Raw genomic sequence first — 20,367 nt, 5'->3', positions numbered from 1 at the left:
CCTTTCTAAACCAAACTATTTTCACAGTTATGTCCCTTGTCTCTCCTAATTACATGCAAAGTCAGGAATCAGTTTTTGGTCCCTTCTCCTTTCCCCAGCTCCAATACCTCATGAATGTACTATTCTTTGAAAAATTTGCTTAGAGGCATTCAGTATTTCCATAGAGGAACTCAGACTCTCAAGCAGATACCTTGAAAAGGAGAGGGGTCCCCATATGGGAATTTTGCAAAGTATTGATATGGTCATTTAGTATCTTAGCCATGAGACCGTTCTTTACTTTTCTGCAATTCGCTGCCTCATTTGCTGCAGATCTTACAGCCTCTGTGACAAATGAACCAGTTGCTACAGCAAGTACGGGGCTACCTTGAGAGTCATACAGCTCCTTGGGTACTCCATGGGCAGCAGTCTTCACACAGCCTTTGCAATCAACGAGAGGATGCTTATTTTGTCAGCTGCTGGGTAGAGCTTTCAGTTGGGATGGGTGCCATGGATGCTTTGACAATCCCAGTTTCCCTCTCTTTGACCCTTTCCTGACTCTCTCCTGACTTGGCTTCACTTTGCCTTTTCTGTATCCATTGGTCACCAGTACCGGTTTTTCCATACCCAGTATTGTTTCACTTTTTGCCCATCATCTTGTTACCTAACTCTCTTTGCACAAGTATTTCTCAACATATACTGCCAGGCCTGGCTCTTCCTCCACAGATTTCTGCCGATTCTTAGCCCTAACATTCTACCCAGATCATTGTCTGATGTCCCTTCCGTTCCCATCTCTCCTTCCTCCCACTTCCCCGCTGTCTCCCATTCTCTTCCACTTCATTTTTCTTCCTGTTCATAGGCCTCTTGATGATTTATTTAAAGTATAAAATATTAGTACTGCAATAATGTGAACTCTGAGTTTCACAAATGTGACTAAATATAATTTTTAAAAAATATATATATTTCCAGTGATTTCTATGTGTCCCTGGGTTCATAGCCTTTGCAGTGTATTTTGTTCATGGGTTAGGGCTTTTCTTCACATGCTGAGTGCTAGAAGCGTGCACGCTTAGAAAATGGAAGCAGATGTTCTCATACAATCTCTTGATTCCAGCAGCTGAGGTTTTAGAAAGACTATCAAATGTTTCTAACTCTCACAATAAATTATGTAACTTGGCACGAATATGCTGATAGTACGCTATCAGTAGTGCAGATCTAACAACTCTGAATTATTCTCACTCTTTAAGGCAGACGTACTGAGGTGTGGGTTCCTTTGCATCATGCATTTAAGAACTGAAAACAGAACAGCATGGTTGTGATGTCTGTATTAAATAATGAGGCAGAACATAGTCCTCTAGAGCAATAGGTTTCCCACTGTGTTGAGTCACTAAGCAAGCTGTCACTGTTGATGATGTACTCTTATTTTTAGAAATCCTTCAATGAAAGTCAAGCTGAACCCTACGATGCCATATTTTACATTGCTTAAGTTGTTGTGGTGCCAGTTTTCATTATTATTGATGTTAAACACTTAAAGAACATTTCTGGGTTATGCAAAAGGTCTTCACGCATTTCAATGATTTATGAAGCAAATAGGCTTGCTAGATGTCTGTGAAGTGCCACTGATGGATTCAGTGAATGCAGCAGTAAGCACCCATTACAGTACCTAGAACACAGTTTCTAACTGGTTTTCGTTCCATTAACAAGTTGTGAAAGAGACTTGATGATGCTTTTAGCTGAGAAATATTTTAGATTGTAATGGGGTTTTTTTTGAAGAATAATTCTGGCTGAAACAGCGTGGAAAATGACAAACAGCTTCAAGAAGGAAGAAAATGCATTGTGTTACCGTTCTGTGAACCCTGGCTGTATCATATGGCATCTTAGGATAGTAATATGACATCTCAAGATAAATTGCACCTCTCTGCCAGAGTCTTCTACCCATACGCTCCCTAAAGAGACTTTTGTTTCTACCGGGCTAACTTCAAATACAGAGACACTTTTTTACTGTCAGCCCCTGACCCACACTTTTTCCCTGTCCCTATACTGCCCCTGCAGTATTCATCTCAATTATCTTTAGTGATGTAAAAGTTAGACATCTAAGTTTCATATCTAGTTGATGGAGGCATACATTTCCAGAGGGGAATTAATCCCAAGTATATTAGAAATAGCCAAGAGAGAATTTTTCATTAAGTTATTTCCATGTTTAAAGCTATGAAAGGGAAAAGATACTACAACATCCTAAACAGGTTGAACTCTGCTTGTCTTGCTGTCTTTGATGTTTGTTATAAGGATTAAAAGTAGGTTACTTCTTACACTGTCTTTCACTCAAATGCAGGTATGTTACTTGTTAAATCAGTTATAAGAGCTTCAGCATCTACAGGTTGTTTCTGAAAGCTGAAACATTTGATTGATGAAGCAAGACAAGAGACAAAGCAACCCCCTCCCAGTCAATCCTGCCATCAAACTCGCCAAACCTACAAACAAAAGTCCAACTATCTAAATAAAACAGCAGCCTCAAAATCTTTTGTTACAGCGGAATTATCAGAAAAGCACAGTTTGTCAGACTTGACTGGCTGTGCCTAAGTTCTAGTTGAATAGCAAGGTATATGGTATATAACATATATCACTATATGTATATCACTCATTATAAAAAGATGTATTCGCTTTTTTTCTGCAAGGAGGGACAAGAAGATGCTTGAATATGGACCAAACCTCTGCTTAAACAGCTCTGAGCAAACTTGCATGCCTAATTTTGCATACTTGGAAACTGAGAATATGTAAAATCATGGCTGTTCAGTAAGGTAAGTTCAAATGAACTATACCCTCGAATTTGGAAGTCTCTTTTGTAAAAGATGCAAAAGAACCCCATAGTTAAATGAGAAATGATCTTCAGGCAGTGACTACAAAGTGAGATGTGAATCCAAAGACTTTGGATTTTGTTATACTCATGTCATACTTTATAGGCTGTATAATCTTGCTTAACCATGAACTATTATATTTCGTGTTACAGTGTTTAAAATACATGGAAGATAGTAAGATCTGCACAGATTACCAAAAGATTTTTCAACAAAATAAAATGTCCTGAGGTCCTCTTATTACCATCTTATTTCCCAGAACAATTAAGAGAAAACATGGTCTCTCTGCTCTCTATTTTTAAGTGTGTGTATTTTCTTCCTCCTGTGTCGAGGTGGAGTTATATTACACTGCAGAGTTAAACTTGGGCCAAACCCATACTGGTCTTTAGAAGAATACAGGATGTGAGAAAGTACTGGATAAGTGCCTTACATTTTCTGAGTATTGGATCCTAAAGTTTTTTCTGTCCCGTAAAGCTTCTTGAGATCTAATTCACCACTTGGCTACCAGGTGAGGCCAAAATCATTCCGTTTTAAGAGACGATAACCAGAATAGCTAATAACATTATTATTGAGGTATTGATCTAAAAGGTATCACAAGTCATAGGTAGAAGTCAATGGTTTGAATCAATGCAGCAGTAAGCTGAAGCAGAAGGTGTCTTACATGAGGTTTTTTGCTGTTTGGTGGAATTTTTTTCCATTGCTTTATAATTTTTCACAGCTTTGTGGTCAAGGGGCAGAATGGGAAGAGGAAACAGAGGAAATATCTCTGTTTTTGAACTGAATGGTATTCATACAAATGTTTGTGCCCACCATAAGAATGAAAACAGAGAAGAATGAATGAATGGCAGCAATTCAGATGTCTAAATAAGAAAATTCACTTAAAAGTAAAAATCAGTGTATTGGCAATGAGAATTTAAAGACAGTATTTTCATAAATCATAGAATTATAGAATCATACAATGGTTTGAGTTGGAAGGGACCTCAAAGATCATCTAGTTCCAAGCCCCCTGCCATCACCAGGGACACCCCCCACTAGACCAGGTTGCCCAACAATAAACAACATCTAAAGCATTTCAAACTTAATATTTCGAATAGGTGGTAATGGTGATGCATGTAACTGTGACTAATGCAGGTCAAAATTCTTTTCACCCATGAATTAATAGTTGATGAAAGTGGATAAAAAAAATGCTGTCCAGCTTTTCTATGAAAACTTAGGAGGTCATGAAAAAAATCTAAAACCCAATCAGGCAGTGAAAAAATTCAGTTGCAAACCTACTATTACTGAAACCTGTTCTGGGTTTCCTAATTAAGCTCTGGTTTGCACATACAGTTCAGTCATGTTAGGTCTTAGAGACCAGAAGTGATCCATAACTTTGGTCCCAGTACTGTAAAACACCATTGGAGGTGATGAGATTAACAAAGTCCTAACTGCCAAGCTGTCTCATTCTCTTTTTTTTCATTTAAGTACATATAGATGTGAATTTATATATATATATACACACATATTTATATGCACATTTATGCACTGCAGTGGGTCCTTGTTTGCCTTAGAAATACTTTCATACCTCCTGATAGTTTTGTCCTTTTTATCTTCATGTATAAAAATGTACAAAAATTTCAGGTGATCACCTCTCTCTGTTCCTCCTCTCTTGAAAGCTTGCCAAAAATCCAACCACCACCTAGACTATTAGTGCATTATTCCTTATTCCTCTACCCCCATGCCAATTTTAAAATCCTTTTCATTTGCACCTTTTATAACTAATGGATGATACTTTGGGGAAAATTACAGTGACATTTGCGTAATGATGCTACTTTAAAAGACTATGTTATTCTTCAGTCGAACATAGTGCAAAAATAAGCAATATATTTACAGAAAAAAAAGTCTAGTGTGTACTTGGCTTAACTTCATCAGAAGCAAAGGATGACATAAGGTGATGCTTTTTATTCCTTTTAGGGTGGTAGAACTTTTACCAGGTTTCAAAGAGATTGACCTGGACTCAGGCTGTTGGTGCCAAAAGTTGATTCATCAAGCCAGGATGACCGAGAAGAAAACAGTTGGCAGATCATTGACTCGAGTGGGTTGTTACATCCCGATGACTTTAATGAAACTTGGTCACCTGCTTGCAGCTAAGCTTGTGCATGAAACCTTTTCTGAACTAGGATCTTAAGATTGCATTGAGGGGCTCTTTATAGTTAGTAAGTCCAAGGGAGATACATCGGTAGGAAAATAATTGGGTCTTCCAATAGAAGTTTGCCGTTGACTTTAATTTGTACCTTTTTTCCCCCCGTCATTCATCAGTACAGAAAACATATCTGGACAGCCATGTAAAGGTACACATTTGGCAAGTCTGACTTTAAATAGCTACGAAGAGACATTTGCAAAATTTGATCAAACCAATATGGGGGAAAAAAAAAAAAAGAGATTAAACTTTGCTCAAAATTTCTTCTAAAACTACTAAAATATGGATACATTCTGCTATGTTGCATTGCATTACTCCCTCCCCAGATCTTTTATTGAATTCAAAGGAAACCTGCAGTGCAGCCGGAGTTGGTACAAAGTCCCTACAGAGTGGCAAGAAGGGGGAGAAAGGGGCTGTGTACTGTACAACTATGTCTTGTACTGCAGGACCTTGCACCATTCATGGTGCAAGTCAGTGGCGGTTTAGTAATTATTTTTATAAAACTTTTAGCGACCATTCTGGTGTATGTAGGTATTCAACTGGTTGTGAAGGCATCGAGCCTAAAGATGGCCAACTTTTTTAAAATTTTAATGCTGGCTTTCCTCAACTGTCTGTGATAAGGTAAATGTACAGATTTATGCCCTTGCTTTGAAGAGACCACTAGAACATGTTTTGTTTAAATTCAGAAGGAGCTGCAGAGAGATTTGGGGTTTGAAAGATTAGGTAATGAATAAGAGAAATAGATGCAGATGAAATATGACTTCCTATGCATGGTGTATTTCAGGGAATCATTAATTCACCTGAGTATGACCATGAGTTATGCTCACAGTATTGCACTAGAATTTCTGGAAAAGGGTATTTAGATATAAAGTTAAATATGCTAAGTCCGTAAAATATTGATTATTTAGCAAAAGTAATGCAGTAGGCTATCCAGACCTTATTTTCCATGAGGAAGACAATGTAGTAATTAATCTGTCTATGGCTTGGCTTTATTTCTGTTTATGTATTTTTAGGACAGGGCCATAAAAATATTTTCATTTAGGGCTAATTCATAGCCAGAACTGAATTACGAATGTTCAGTTTGTACAAATGCATTCTATCACCACATTTAAAAAAGGCCATGTTTTCTTCTTTCTTTTTGACACTAAAGAATAGAAACTGGTGGTAAAGCAGCACTTTGGTTATAAAATCTAGTGACTAATATTAGAATTCTGACCTTCTGAATTGCACTTACTGTTCACCAATGATTATGTCATTAGGAATGAATTAGATAGTCAATGAGGTGGATCTTCAAATCAAAGCTTCCACTCTGGATTTTTTTATATTTTCTTTTACTTGTAAAATTACAGCAACAGTTAATGGCTCTACTGGTAGCTTGCTGAGGGTTTGCTACCATGAAAAGTACTTTTCTTACAGCAATCTCTTCCATAGTTTATGCACTTTTAGGAAAGAAAAAAAAAAGTAAAAAATTACTGTACCAGACCTGAACATAATCCCATTATCTTGCTCTGCAAATGCAAAGGGATCTGTAATGGGGCAACCTGCACAGTAAAGCACCATTCAGCATGAACAGAACTGAACTGAATTCCACACATGTATATTGCAGCTAGTTGGGGGGTGAGGGGCAGTCTGGAAAATTGGCACACCTAAGAATGGAAGTATACACCAAATGCTTTTTTTTTTTTTTACTGTCAAAGTACCCAGACTTAATAGCACAGTGTATTCCAGTATGGAGTGGATAAACCTGCATTAATTCACATACTGTACAAGTGTATGGCCCAGAAGATGTTTCTTGTCTTAGTGCTTCATGTTATAGGTAGAATTTCACATGTATTGAACCTATTTATTAACACAAATCCCATTGACTTGGGAGCTGGATAACTCCCCAGGGCTCTTTCTGTATGGAGCAGTTGCACCTTCTCAGGCCTTGGCTTTCCTGAACAGCTTTGCTGCATTTGAGAAGCAAACCTATGGTTTTCAGGCAAGAAGGATGAAGCAGAGCTAAGCTATCAAGGTCCATCCTACCCCATCCCAGGGGTCCATACTTTCATGGACTCTAATAGCACGACTGCCTTCTGAATCACATCTGTGCCTCTGCAGCACTGTTTCCCAAACAGTGGCACTGGCATGAGCTGGCTTGAGTGTAGTGATACCTCATTCTGAAATACTGAGATAGGAAGTGGGGTAGACAGGACTATCAAGAAGTCTGCCAATATGCAATTCTTGACAGACATTTGTCTAACCTCTTTGCAAAGACTTGTAATGGTGGAGACTCCACAGTCTCCCTAGCCCTTTATTTCCATCATTAGACATCTTTGCCATTATAGAGTTTTTCTTAATATCGGGCTTGAGTCTCCCTTGTTGCATTTTAATCCTGTTATTTCATATCATGTACACCTTATTTTATTCCTTATTTACTGTAACCTTTCATATACCTGAAGATTCTTAATCTGGCTTGCATCTGCTTATTTTCTTCCATAAATAAATGTTCCAGTTCTTTCAGTCTCTCTTAATAGGATAAGTTTTCAATTCTTACATCGTTGTTATTGTTGTCCCAGGGACTCTCGTATTGCCCACATCTTTCTTGAAGTATGCTCTGTGAAACTGAGGTCTCACTGGTACCAGAGCTGATCTCCAGCTACAGTCTTACCAGGCGTCAGTAGAGCAGAAGGACTGCATCAAGCCTCTTGCATTGATATGTATAAATCTGTTTCCATTTATACATGCCAGTATGTTTCTTGACTTTTTCACAATAGCACAGAATTTTTGACTTGCATTTACCTCATGATGTGCTACAACCTATGAACCCTTTTCTGAAAAGCTGCTTTCAATTGTCTCTTCTCCCTCTTCTGGGTGCAGATTGTCTTCTTGTGTCTTCATCTTGATTTCTTTCATGAAATTTCTCCAGTTTCTAAGGAAGTTTTTGAATTCTAGTTCTGTTTTTTAATGTGCATGCAACAGCTGTAAGGTTGGTGTGACCAGCAGGTCACAAAAATATTCAGGGTCCAAAACATTACTGGAAGTATGAAATCATCTTGGATTCAGAACAGCTCCCTGTGAGGTCCCATTCCTCCACTATGGGAATAAAGTAACATTGGTTATGATTCTCCTGAGTGAGGTTTTTGAATGGTTTTGTAACCACTTTACAGTAATATCACCGGGTGTCTTTGCTTAGCTTGCCTATGAGGAAGCTCTGTTAAAGTTTGTCAAATCCTTATTAAAGTCAGTACACAGAGCACTGACTACTTTTCCCTATCCACATGCACTGTTTCCCTTTCACAGAAGGAAATGAGACTGGCCTGACATGATTTATTCTTAATAAATCTGTGCTGGCTGTTAGTTATTTCCTTTTTACCTTCCAGATATCTTGGTTGATTATTAATTCTGAGGTTTTTCTGCAGTTAAATTAACTCACCTGTACTTTCTTGTCTTCTCTTTTCAAGGACAGCATTGTGGAGCTACATCATTCTGATATGAGTAATGAGATATAGTGATATGGATAATGGTAATATAGGTGGGACTACAGCTGGATCAGCAATCCAGCCCTGGCAGATGTTGGCATTGCTGGCTTCAGCCCCTCAGCTCAAGACATTGCAGCTGCACCAGCCGACTGGTGTCATGTCAATATACCCCTATGGTATTTAAAGGATCTGTATTCCTCAGGAAAGATACTTCAGAAACATTATTGGACAGCTGAAGGGACAGATTCAGATTTTGAAGGTGAGGTTTATTTCAGATTTGTTTCTTCTACAGCCTGGTCACAGTGAAGAGCAGTGTGTTGGGGAGGGTACAGGACAGGAACATTTAGAAATGAGGGAGTAGACAAAAAGCTTTTTAGGACTCATTATGCTCCATGTCTGGAAAAAGCCAGCCGTCACTCATTTTAAGGAAAGTAAAATATCAGAATACAGCATAAAAATTAAAAAATATTTGTAGGCAGTTCAAAAATGTAGCTATCTCAATGAAAATAGCATTGAATTAACTGCTGAGCTGTGGGAGAAGTAACTGTGACTAAAGCAGCCTGTGATAGCTCTTTCATATTTGCCAATGTTAATGGCAGTGTTAGTGGGATGGGAGAGGGACGTATTAAAACCAGCTGTGAGAGACGTGAGCAATGTCTGCATATTCCTACCACCATACTTGAACCTTTCTTGGGTAAATCATGCAGGAGAAGGTGGTGCTGATCTGTGCTGATCTCCTGTCTCTTTGCTTCAGCGCTCGTGCCCCTGTGCTGCTGAGCGTCAGAACATAGTTGGAGCAGGAGTAATCCTACTGCCCTCTGTGAGCAAGTTTAAAAGAGAAGTAAAGTGCAATTTCGTCTCTTCCCTGCTCCCGTCTCCTTTCTCCCTCTCCCTTCTACCAGGCAAATACAACTGACACAGTTGTGGAAGCTTTTAAACTTTTTTGAGCCGACTCCAATCACGACCTGCTGTAGATTAGCAGTGGCACATGCCATTAACCGTTCATGTGTAACCTGAAAGCAAACAACCATTTGGCCATTCCCAGCTGGGATTTCAGTGCTCAGCACTGGAAGCTCTTTGTTGGCTCCTTACACCACTCGCCGTGTATTTGGACGGTGTCGTGCCTACTCACAAATTGGGCAGGCTGTTTGACTAGGGCAGAGATGCCAGGTGGGGATGAGTAGCTTGCATATTACCACAAAGATTGTTCTATTTTCTTCAGAAAAAAATCTTCTGTTAGCTCTTTTTACCCAGTAGCATCACTCACTGTGGCACCTATGTCTTAGAGTAAGAACAAAAAATACTTGGAAAAAAATAAACTGGAAAGAGAAAAAACTTTGAATCTGTGAACAGCTATGGCTGATAAGCTTCTTCTAGTGTGACAGGTATAGGAATACTCTTCAGGATTACTTGGGATGTCATCATATGCTTGTATTAGTAATGTCAGAGAAACAGGCTTCTGTTCATTGATGACAATCCTGTATCACACATGAAGATCAAAGTTTCCAAAGCACTGGGACATAATTCACCTTGGCTTCCAATTCAACCTGACCTACCTAGAGCTGCTGTCACTGACAAAAATACCAGCGGTGTCACTGCCTAGAAATGCCTATGAAACCATGCCTTAGCATGCCTGTTGTGATATTAACAGGTAGCTATAGATAACTTTGGAGATCTTTCTTTGATGGGTCATTATCAGGGTGTCATCTGCATGAGATGTCTGCCATGTGTGGGCCTGAGGTAAGATATGTTGGTATTCCCCGTGCTGCCCTGATGTTAATTCTTTCACCGGTCTAATAATTCCCAGAGGTGTTGTGCAAATGCTCTTCCATTTCTGCAGTCCTGACATTTTCCTGAATAGCACTTTAAATGATTTAAGCTTGGGAAACATACCTAACTCATCCAAATACAGGAAGGTGTGCGCGGATGCTTTGAATGGAAGCAATTTTGCATCCATTACCCTGTTTCTGTTTTCCCTTTCCTTTGTTGCTTGCTTCTTCAAAGCTAGCTGGAAAGCAATGGAGTGAAAGCTCACTGACTCTGCAACCTGCTGAGTGGATTTGGAAAGTATAAAGGGGAAGGGCATAACATGTATAAAAAAGTAGGGTGAAAGGGTATCACCAACGCTGGTTTGTAAGAAGAAAAGTCAGGAAGGTGCAGCAGGAGCCATGTGCGTTCTCTTGTTCCAGGATCATAATGGAGCCAGTAAAGATAAACATTTGGGGTGAGGAAAGAGCATTTCCTCTGATTCCTGCTGCCAGGTGGGAAAAAGAGCAAAACTGTGAATGTTGCTGTCAACACAAGGTCACTGATACTATTTAGAGTCTGCAGATATGGTTATGCATGTTCATAGAAAAAGAGAGGGAGGAGCACAAAGAAAAGATAGAGATGACAAGGAGATACCAGAAGTAGGAAGGAGATGACAACAGCTATTTAAGATAGGGGTGGTTAACAAGTGCCATGAGGACTGGGGACACGCGAAGTGGAACATTTAAGTGGAGCACAGGGACTGCAAAGCATTTCATCTGACCATTTCATCATTTCTGTGAAGATGTAGCTGACTGATTGGCCGGTCAGCCCACCTGAAGATATTACTCTGTGTGGGTTGGGTCTGTCAAAGCTTATCAGATCAAGTACAGAGAAAGCTCTAGGCAACTGTCATCATATTGATCTAGTCCCCAAACCATCGACTGACATAAACATGGCCTCTGAGAACATGTGTTGGCCAGTTAATCACTAAGACATTCTTTCAGTGCTTTAACATTTAAATTACCAGAAAGCGTGTAGATCTGGTCCTTCAAATCCAGCAAACGCTCGTTGACTCCATTAGTATTCATAATGAGTCTACAGAACCAAATTAAATCCTGGGGCCATTTCATGGACCTCAGTAGTTTTGTTACAGATATTTATATTTTTGGGGGGAATGGAAAATATGTTGCTAATCTTCTAATCTTAATACCCAATCCCTGATTTGGCAGCTAATTCACATGCAGAACTGGCTAACACTATGGATAATGGACATCAGGTATATTCTAAGCAATGTGAAAAGAAAGAAAAGATTATACAAGGTTCCTTTTTCTTAGTAAGCAAGATTCTTTTGAATAATCATCCAAACAGAGGTGCTATTCATTTCACATCTCTGCAAGAAAGTGTTAACATAGTAATGCTTTGTGATCATGTGTTAGTTATTAGGTTCATAATGAGTATAATACTGTCTTAGTTGTAATGTTCATTAATACAGCAGAAAAATACAGTATGTTAATGTGTGTTCTTTCAAGATTAGCTGCTGAAAGTGAAAGTGTATTTCTGTGCTAATACAGTAAAAATCTATTAAACCCATAACCTTTGTGCATGAAAAAGGAGTTATTTTAACAGGTTTATTCCATTAATGGTTATTTGTTTAAGAGGGCTTCTTAGTATCATGCGTTTTCTGGCTGCACACTCAGAATATTTTTTTTTCTGTGGACACATCTGTTTCTTTGACAGGTTGTGTTACTGTAAGCTACAGGATTTTTCACATAATCTTCAGGATTTTCTTACAAACTATACATGTAGAGTGCTTTGAATTGGAATTTCAATGCTGAATCCAAGCTTGTTGGTGTACCGCAATAGTTCAGTATAGCTCATGGTCCAGATTCACTTTCCCTTCCCCAAAGTTACATTGCCACAACAGAGGGCAGAGTATTGCAGCTATTGCTTCTCCTTCTCCCTCTTTATCTGCCAGCGGTGTTCCCTAAAATCCTGTTGCCTATAGGAAGGAGCTTCACATCACCCTCTATCTCGTGGAATGGCTGCTGAAGCAGAGACTTTTCTGAGCTTTCTCTGTCCGGCTTGATCCACATCTTTTGTGCTGCACTGACCACCCCCTTTAGAGGAGCTACTTTCTGTTACTGCAGTCCTTCCTGGATGGATGTTTGAGCTGAGACAGCCTGTGTGCCACCGTGGAAAAGGCGTTACTTTGGCATAATAATTTAAAGCTGCACTAAATGGAGGAAGAGGGTGTAAGTCCATTCAATTCCCTACAATTCCAGTGGAGGAAGATTCCTGCTGCAGATTCTCTGGTGGCCTGGGAGACACTTCCCAGCTGGGAATCACGACCTACGCCAACCTGCTCCTCTTCATCCAGAGGTTGGGGAGTGGGTGTAGGAGGAAATGCCTCTGTGCCGAGGGGGGCAGAGGAAGGGGTCAAGCTGCCAGGGAAGTAAGTCCAGTTACTGTCTCTTCTGTCTCTTAAAACGACGTGAAAAGAGAAGGGAACGGAAGCTGGTGTCTTTCAGGGGTCACATATGGTTCCCACTGATGAAACTGTTTGGGATTTTTTTTTGTTCCCTGTCAGTATGAGCTATGCAGTCTGCGATGTTTATAGTTATTTGCTCTTGGAAACTGTGTATGTAAGAAGTTCATACACTTTGCCACGTCCTGTACTAAGTGTGCATATCAGTTCTTTCCAAAAGATTGATTCCTAGCTTGCTCCAGCACAGTTCATCAAATCCTTAATACAGAGGTGAATGGATGGTAGTCTCTTTTTCATCCAAACAATTGTAAGCCTGCATTTGGCTAGCAGCTACGCTTGTTGGATGAAGCATGACTGTTCAGTATTCGGTTTGTTTGCTATTGCCAGCAAACAATACGCTGGCAAGAGTTTACACTTTCTTTCTCTTGCCTTTTTTTTTTTTTTTTGTGGTGCTATACAAACGTAAGCATGAGTAATGTGTGTCCAGAGTGTGTATGGTAATTCCTGTATAGACCTAGATGTTGAAGTTTAAAAGGAGAGCAAGTCATTTGAGGTCATGATAGTACCATGTGCTACGTTCTCTGCACTAATTTGTTAGATTTTGCCTAACATTGTTTAAAGTCACTGATGAACATTTGCAGCTGACTCGTTCCCTTTACATCTCCCTGTTTTGTTTTCCCATTTTGATTCATCTGTCTCTCTGGTGACATTAAAGGAAAATAACCAGGTAGGCATAATTTTCCCGCACAGAAAAGTAGAAAAGAGCCTGAGAATGCAACGGGATTTGACTTCTGAGCACATTTCTCGGTTCCTTTGTAAGCCTCTGTCTATATTAATGTATTGCTGCACTTTGCAGAATAATATACTCATAAGGGCTTCGTAGTCAGCTTTCCCTCTTCATTCTGAGGACCAACATGTTAGTTTTTCAACAGCTGTAATCAGGAAAATAAGAGCTTTAGAGTTTGCTTCAAACCCTGTATCTCTAGGCAATCTGCTGCTAGAAAGCTACTCACAGAGTTAGCATGAAACTATTCTAATTCTGTATTAATTGCTGTAATTAGTTTTTTTGCGTCATGATCAGATCAAGGAAGCCTAGAGAGGGGAAAAAAAAAAAAAAAAGATCCCTCTTTATCCACAGCTCTCCTAAAATGAGGCTTAATAATGCCATCAAAGGCAAAGGCAATGCAAGTCAGACCTTCCCAGCAGGACAAAGGCCCTTGGCTTCGCAGATGTCAGGGGCAGTTAGATTCCAGTCGAGCTGGAGTCATTCTCAGCGTGCTCTCCATCATGCAGGCCTTCTGCTTATGGTTGTCCTGATGGGATCTTTTTGGTTTCCCTTGGTTTTGCTTAGATCTCTCAGTTTTGGAGGTCTTTGCGGTCTTTGCTACTTACAGGTAGACTCGTGATTTCCTTATATGATACCGTATATGCACGAGCTACCTGTGAAGAATGATACCCCTCAGGTTTCTCCTGACCCATTTTATGTGTGGCAAACCGACTGTTTGCAAAGCATCTGGCTGCAATCTGGGGGAAGTTCCCAGTCTGAATCTTAGGCTTATATCGTTCCCTGTGATGCAGGATGAGCATTCATTTATACTGCTCTTTCCTTTTACACAGCTGTTGTTTGCTATTTCCCTGTTATTAAATACTTGCACAAGGAAAGAAATATAAAAATGCTGATACTTGCCATTAACTATTTTTGATGCAACAACTAAGTCTGCCAACTGCATGAAGTGAATGCATTTTGTTAAGCACATCAAAAATGCATTTGTAAGAAAAGGCTCATCGGGTCAGATAAGAAGGACACAGAGTACAGTGTTAGCAAAGTACCTTGGTTTCCCATCCATAAAATGCATTTTTCTTTCTTCAGTCCTTTGTGTGCTTGAATTATTTAGACTGTAAACTTTTTATGATGGGAACTGCCTCTTAATTACAGCATATTTATGCAATGGCCATCCATCAGCCAGCCATCAGTAGAGAATTCTTCCCCACCCACTCATTTCTCTTGTACCTCACCACTTCCTGAGTTTATATTCTCACCTAAACGCAGAATCTTCTACGTGGCAGCCTTTCTGCATCCTGTTCTTTCCCATTCTTTCTCTCTCCTCCTACATGACCTTCTCCAGATGGTACATCTACAGGAGAAGGAACAGATTTAGAAATGGTTTTCTTTTGAATGGGAATTAAGCTGCATTAGCTTCTCGCCAATGCTTTAATTTGGGAGCAGGCTAATCTGCTAGACCTGGGCAAGAAACCACATTTCTATTCAACGAGAGCTTTGGAAATGTAAACATTTTCTTGATTTGGATGAAATGTTGACATCTCAGGAATGTTCGCAAAGCCCAAATCCAAGGAGCTGGGAACAGTGGAAGGCAGGCTGGACTTGAACTAAGTCAACGTAAACATGCTTTTAACAGCGTCAGAATGCTTCTGCCCTCCCCAGATTGACTTAGTTTTTTATAAAGTCAAACACATTCAGTTTCTGCCCCCCAGATTTGCTTATTTTTTTATAAAGTGAAACAGATTAACAGGAACCCGCTTGAAGAAGGAAGATGAAATTGACTGAGGATCCATGTTTTGGATGACCAGGTCCAGATCCTCTTGTGCTTTTATCTGCTGTTTATTAGCACTATCCCTGTATGTTCAGGAGAGTTGAGGTGGGACATGAGGGAAGGGAATGCAGTGGTGTGCTGCTGGCCATTCCACTCACCTCGTCTCATAAAATCTCAGATTTCCCCTCTGATTTCAGGGAAGACTGGGCACTATAGTTCCATACAGGTTTAATTTCTCATAATGCTACAGTTTTTCTAGGTGCATTAAAGAGTTAATGTTATTGACGGTACAGCTGACAGAGCGGAAAATTAAGCTTGAAGTGTTGTAATGTGCTTGTTTCAGCATGTCTGGAAAGAATGCCATTCTCAAATTTTCCTCTTCTCAAGTAAGTGACCATCCCTAACCACAGGTGCCACTTCCCTCTAGCCCTTCTCACCAGAGCAGTACCAACACCAACTCTGTTATTTACCATTGTTCCTAACTATATTTTGAGATTTTTTCCTACACATCTATGCATGTTATGAACCTCTATGGGAAATTTGCTTGAGCGAGAACTATGGGATTGGTTTGTAGAGTTATTAAATATTAATAAGCAATGAATTTCATATCACCCAAATTATAGAAATACCATTCACAGCCATGTGACCACCACCTCTCTCTTGCTCCGCTTTTTTGGAAGCTGAGGAGTGTGATCTTCTGCACATTAATTTGTGATGATACCATCAGTCATTCTTTGAGCAGTGAACTTTATTACTTAAGTCTCCACATTAGAAGAGCTCAGTTTGTCTGTTGGTTTTTCCATATCACAGGATCTGCAGCGCAGTGTGAAACCATTAGATTTATTTTACCACCTAGTACAACATGTGCAGGAGCTATAGCTCCTAAGAATGTGTTTCACAGATCACTCATGTGTGGAGACATTATGAAAGTCAAACATTTTTTTATCTGAAATTCCCCAAGCTCTCCCCTTAAAAAAAAAAAATTCTAAGCAACGATGCAAATAAGTTTGCAAGAAGATTGTTTTAGGAATACATGTTCTATACTCTGTCTTTGTAAAGAGTAGAAAATCACATAAATGACAGTTCCAGAAACTGTAGATTTATAACCTTTTTTAACTTTCCGATTATGTTGGCAATGACTAAAAAAAATAAAATTTTGTAATTTTGAGGAGAGAATAATGTACTTTTTTATTAAAATAGAAATGACACACTGCTGCATATCTAACTTGATTTAGTGTTTTTTATTAGTTATAGAACTGTTTTAATACCTCACTAACTATTGCTTTCTCCCTTAAGGTTTTCATTGTTCTCATACCCTAGAAACAAATTGATAATTCTGAAAAAAATAAAGTATTTCTTGGTTGTTTGCTAACAGCAGAATAGCAATCAGTCACCACAGGGTTACTACAATGGGCATCATTATATCTGGATCCTTATCAATTTCACTATATGGGTAAGTATTATTGCTGCATACCGGAACTCCTTTGGTGTTATTGCTTAATTTTAATTGTGATTGTAAAATGTGAAAAATGTGGATCTTTAAACCACAATTAAACACCTGCTATACTTGTTGTGCATTGGCATTTAAAGATATATTGAGTATTTAAAATCTGCTGATTCAGATATTACATTGAGGGGGGAAATAAAAAAAAAAAAACAACACCCAACCAAAAACAAAAACCCAGGGATTGGTTTGAAAACAAATGTTTGCTTAAGGAAACAGTTGCCGGGAAATTTAATTTAGCCAAATACGTGATGCAACATCTGAACCTTAAAACATTTTGAAGAGTAAATTTTGACGTCGTGCTGTTTCTCACGCAGCTTCAGAGAGGCTGCCAGTCCCTCGCAGCTTCCAAGAATCCCACTGTCCTGTGTGTGTCCCTCTGACATCCTGCTAATGGAAAATCCTGCACTGGAAAACACCTGCCCAGCATTAACAAGATGTAAATGGCAGAAACAGCAGAATGTCAAGTTGCAGAGACACAAAGAAATGCAGGTTTTGTAGAACAAGCCTCTGCTGACTGCTCCCAAATTTCATTCAAGAATTAAAACATTTCTAAATTGCTTCTGGTTCTGCAGTGAGAAGCCCAGCAAAACACATGAGCACATGATTTTCTTTAAGCGTGTGAGTAATCTGAATGAGTTAGAGCTCAGCACATGTTGATGTGCTTTGCTGGACTTGGATCTGTTGGTGGTGCAAGGGGGTTTAAATCTAGCAGACATAAAGAGAGGCAGCAGTTCAGTACAATTAAATCTGCAAGCAGCCTGTGCTGCGCAGCCTGGCTCATCCACCTTTCCGCATCCCCTCTCTTCCCCTTCCGTAACTATCGCTTGGAAAAATTGTTTGGTCTGAAAAAATGACAGATTTATCCTCTCAGTAAAGATTGTTTTTTGAATATTTGAGGGAAAGCTCAATTGTTTACAGGCATTGAAAAATCAACAGTATTTTAAGTGTTAATTTTTGTCTATTGCTGTTTCATGTTTATTTAGCCCCTTTAAACTCAGGAAAAAATCATGGTATCAATCCTTCCATCTTTGCACATATGGTGGGAAGAGTTTTCCATGCCCTCAGCTAGTTCTTCCCTGTTCCGGAGGGTTGCTTGGGGGATCTTTTGCTTCATGATTTATGATCCAGTCAGGTAAGGACCTAGAACCAAATACCTCCCTCCATCCAAACCAGCAGCTCTGGGAGACAATTGTTCCTCTGTTTAGGAGAGGTAACACACGATATTTTTCTTTTGTTGTAGAAGAGAGCTTGGTGTTTCCTAATGGTTTCCCAATTAGGCAGCATTGCTTTTCAGGGGTGCATTGACTTAGATTTCTATTTCTTGCAATCTAGACTCCTGGGAGGATTCCCTTACTTCTTGCTTATGTACTTCTATTGAGTTTGCATTGAACTTTGAAACTGATTCAACATGATCTGCTGTCAGCCTCTTGCTGCATGCTGGGTGATCGAAATACCTCCCTTCCCCTTCCTGGGAGAGTAGGGTTCCCAGGGGCACTTCATGTTCTCTATCTTTTCCTGTTTGTTAGTTAGAAACCAGTGATACCTGGCTAATAGGTGTGGAAAACCAACAATGTTTTGATACCTAATGTGCATAATAAATCAGCAAGTCTCGTATTTCAATTTATTCCCCAAAATCTTACCTCAGTTTGGAAGCACGGTACCCCCATGACTCCTTTCTGCAGAGGCCAAACAGCTCCTCAAATGCCTTACCACAAATAAATCATTTACGTTTCTTCTGCTTGTCATATAGCATGTCTTGGCTACCAGTACACTTCCCTGTCAGTCTTCAGTAATGGCTTGTGTTGGGTGGAACCTCCTGGGAAAGAAATGGGTTTATCTTAAAAAGTTTATGAGAGCATCTCCTATATATCCAATGTGTGTCATAGAAAGGCATTATTAAATATAGAATAAATAACAGACAACCATATTGCTGGGCTTTAATTCCATCGAGGGGTTCCATTTTTTAAAAGTGGATTCAGTGCTCATGAAAGCCATCAGGCTGAGGTCGTTGGAAACCAAAGCGGTCTTTTAACCCACAGATCAGGTATTGGCAAGAAGCGTGCAAGCTCTCCCACGCTGTCCTGACCTGCAGCACCTGGATTTGTGCTTTAGCCAGTCCATACGAAGGAATATCAGGGCAGGTCTAGGCGGTGCAATGGAGTTTAGTGCAACTAATCCAAAACTAGCTCTGGGACGGCCGGTACCTCCACATGCCACGGCGATGGGTCCAGAGGCATTAGGTGGGCTCCCAAAGCTGGGCTCGTTGCCCGAGCGCAGTGAGCTCCCCTGGAGCTACGCTGATGGGTGCGCGCAAGCTCTCAGCATCGGGCAGGCACTGCAGCGGGGGAGGAATAGACCCAGCGTGGGGAAGTCTATAAAGCCCACGGGCCAAATGGTCTGGCTCGGAGGACTCCTCTTATCTCTGTGTTAGGCTAACCCGTAGGGAGCCTCACAGTGCTTGGGCTCGGCGGGATGTGTGGCATATTCAGGCTTACGTTTTAATCCTACACCTTCATAGCACAAGGCCTATCAATTAATTTACCTACTCTTGTGTCAACTTTGGCAGCTTTATAAATTGGAAAAAGAGATTCATGATCTAAATCCAGCCCCTCACTCTGCGATGCATTGATGCCTATAATTCCTCATAGAAAATATCTTTCCTGAAGTCTGCAATGTGTTATAATCTCTAATTATGAATATGTTCACAGAATTTGTTCATCTCAAGATGCACTTGTGCATCTGTTATTTATGCACTATACATTAAACTTTACATATAGCTTTAGAAATATTTCTGCAGATGTGCACTTGTACTTAAAAGACCATAGAAAATGATACGTTAAGCTGTGTGACGAGGTCTTTGGGTAAGGATTATAAAGTACTGGAAGGAGCACCATCTTCCTCCCTGACGGTGTTGTAACTAGAGGTAGACAACCCTCTGTTGGACACGGTGGGGCTGGGGGGTGGTTCCTGTCTACCCCGGCGCCTGGGCACAGGCTGCGTTTACAGACTGGGTCTTCACAGCAGGCAAGCCTGGTATCGAGGGCATCCTCGGGCCACCCTTTGAAGATGATCCAGCAAGAAGCCAGCGTGTTTGTGAGGGCAAGAAAGTCTGGCACTGTGCAAGAGAGACTGTAAACTTATTAGGGAGGCTGAACTTTATGTTTAAATAGCACATAATGCAGTGGGGACTGGTCCCTGCCTGGCACTTTTAATTGCTGCTGTAATAATAATACAGAAAACAGAGCCACTGTTCTGTATGTGGCCATATAAAAAATGATAAATTGTTATTCTACTTGTTTTCCTATTGTAAAGTAATGCTGTCAGTATGGAATTTATTTAACTGGAAGATAAATCCTCAAATGATTACCTTAGAATCTGAAGGGGAAAAAAATACAATTCAGCACTAGCCAATACAAGAAAATTAGAATTAAAGCTAATGCAACTTTAGAAAACCCCACCAAATATTGGGGGGCAAATAAATACATCGTATACAAAAAATGTATTTATCTTTGTCTCCTCTTGGCCATGGTTCCATTGAGTCCCAGAAGGACATAAATGCCACCTGAAAGCTATGACTGCTTCAGCACCATAATGTCTTTCTAATAGTGC

The sequence above is a fragment of the Grus americana genome, chromosome 2 (genome assembly GCF_028858705.1).
Source record: "Grus americana isolate bGruAme1 chromosome 2, bGruAme1.mat, whole genome shotgun sequence".
NCBI lineage: Eukaryota > Metazoa > Chordata > Aves > Gruiformes > Gruidae > Grus > Grus americana.
The sequence above is the reverse complement of the archived record's forward strand: the minus strand, read 5'-3'. Positions refer to the sequence as shown.